Source organism: Peromyscus maniculatus, chromosome 21 (genome assembly GCF_049852395.1).
Source record: "Peromyscus maniculatus bairdii isolate BWxNUB_F1_BW_parent chromosome 21, HU_Pman_BW_mat_3.1, whole genome shotgun sequence".
In the NCBI taxonomy this organism is placed as follows: Eukaryota; Metazoa; Chordata; class Mammalia; order Rodentia; family Cricetidae; genus Peromyscus; species Peromyscus maniculatus.
Window position 1 is genome coordinate 12,634,928 of NC_134872.1, and position 2,748 is coordinate 12,637,675.

Below are 2,748 nucleotides of genomic sequence, written 5' to 3' on the forward strand. Positions count from 1 at the left end.
ATTACATATGGTTACAAGTTTTGTTACAGTGTCTTAGTTAACAGGCAGGGTTGTAAGGCCAACCAGGGATTAAAATAAGGAGAGTTGCATTAGAATCCACTTTTAAAAAATGTTGCCGGCAAATTTGCTGTAATTACATAATAATCAAATATCCTAACTGTGGGGATAGTGACGGTTGGAGTTACTTTGTCAGCTCGACACAATCTAGAATTACGTGGAAAGACAGTTTTAATAATGGGTTATCTAGATTAGATTGGCCTGTGGATATGTCTGTGGGAGATTATTTTTATTACGTTAGTTGAGGTAAGAAGATCTGCCCACTGTGGGTGGCACTATCCTCTAGGTAGGGGATTTTGGACTGTGTAAGAGTGGAGAAAACAAGCTACATATTAGCATGCGTGAATTCATTGCTATCTACTCTTGACCGTGGGGATCATGTGACTGCTGTTTCAAGTTCCTCCTGTCTTCACTTCCTCTCAGGGATGGACTGTAGTCCAAAATTGTGAGGCAAAATAAACCCTTCCTTCCTTTAAAAAAAAAAAAATGTTGCCGGAGACAGGTGGTGGTGGTACATGCCTTTAATCCCAGCACTCAAGAGGCAGAGACAGAATGATCTCTGAATTTGAAGCTAGCCTGGTCTACAGAGTTCCAGGACAGCCAGGGCTACACAGTGAAACCCTGTCTCAAAAAACAAAACAAAACAAAGTATAGGTGTGCGCCTGCTTGTCTATATGTGTGCTACAAGCATTTAGGTGCCCATGGAGGTCAGAAGAGGGCATCAGGTTCCCTGGAACTGGAGTTACAGGTGCTTGTGAGTTGCCTAGTATGGATGCTGGGAATTCAGTTCAAGACCACAGTAAGAGTAGCAAGTGCTCTTAGCCACTGAGACATCTCTCCAGCCACTAGAATCCACTTTAAAAAAAAAGGATTTATTTTTATTTTTAAAAATTATGTGTAGGTATGTGTGTGTGTGTGTTTGCGTGTGAGAATGTGCAAGTGAGTGCAGCTACCCATGGAGGCCAGAGGCAGTGGATCCCCCTGGAGCTGGGGTTACAGGTGGTTTGTGAGCCACCTGACATGGGTGCTGGGAACCAAACCTGAGTCCTCTGCAAGAGCAGTAAGTGCTCTTAACTGCTGAACCCTCTCCAGCCCCTAGTATCCACTTCTTCGGAGTTCTTGCAAGGCCACACTCTTCATTCAACCACCACAGGTACCCTTTCCTATGTTAGGGTGTCAGGGGTGGACCCCAGTGCTGGGGGACTGAGCTGGGTGGTGCCAGCAAGGCTCCCAAGATTAGGTCCATTCATCTCCATGCCCAGCCTGCCACAGCCTGGGGCTTCTGAGGACTGTTTCCTCAGCCCTAAAAAACTGTTGGAAGCCAGTCTTCAGTCCTCCTCTGGTGGAACTGAACATTGGTCAGTCTTGAGGGAAGTTACCACGTGCTCACACAGAACCACCTCCTTGGCAAATGGCTGTGAACTCGCTGTTTAGGCTCAACCTTACCCACCCTAGAACCAGCCAGAACTTGGCCTCCTTTGGGGGCTCCTCATTCACCCCATGATGCTGTAACCACAAACTTCTTGAATTGTGGTACGTAACACTGTTCTGCAAACTGAATGTAGGAGTCACAAAAACTGAGCAGTGGTTAAAAGGCTTCCAAACGCACAATGACTGGAAATTACCTCAAACTCAGATGTGTAATGATTCCAAGGTGTCCCTGGCAGCACTCACGCATGGTGCATTGTGCAGCTTCACTGCAGCCTTGGTTTTGAATGCACAACGGGTACAGTGTACACAGCCTATGCCATGCAAACCACTGAATGCTGCCCGAGATGCCTCATACCAGGCCTGAAACCATTGTGTTATGAGCTGCAGTGTTTTTACTGTAATAGTTTAATTACAGAAAACAAAGAATTTTAATATTTTCCCATCATTCCTCAGCATGTATCACCTTATGGTATCTGAATTATACTGGACAAACACACCCAACTAATTAGTATGCAAATCTGCTTTTTGTCTCTAATAAATGGTAAAAATTATGTGTATACCAAAGGTGTTTTAAAATGAATTATTTTCCGATTTATTGCCAGTAAATGTTCGATTTCTGTGGCTATTTTAGATACTTGGAGTCACATTAAAAACTTCTTGCATAGAAAGGGATTGCCAGTGGAAAAAGCCTTGCTCAGGGTCACCTAGTATCAGTGCCCCCTTGAGCACAGAATCTTCAGAACCTGGGGGCTCTGGTATGTCTTGTGCCTCACTCAGTGACTGTGCTGTCACCGAGGGCCGGGGACGCACAGCGCACCACCTCAGGCCTCAGGTCAAACTTGGTTGAGATCCTGTAGGAGGCCCCATTCAGCAGATACTGATTCAGACCCAAACTGGGTTATTTGACAGGCAGAAGGCACCAAACACACCAGCAGCTCCAGGTGCACTCAGGACAGCGCTGGTATGCAATCCTGCTTCTGCCTTCCTGCTTTCCCGACCTCTGTCCTGGCTGGAATCCGCTGGGGGCGCGGTCTACACCACCTGTGGCCTCCCACCCCACGTCCAGCCTTCCCACCGTCCCTCCCGATGAGCCCATCCCTACACTCCTTCACCTGCTCCCCTGTGCAGGTTTGAGGCCAGACGCAGGGACATAAAACGCGCCTGCGTTAAGCGGCAGGCTCTCAGGGACAACCCTTGCCTCTAGGATGTGTACACGCAGCTCACCGAGTTCATACGGACTGCGCCTGCGCGGGACACCCA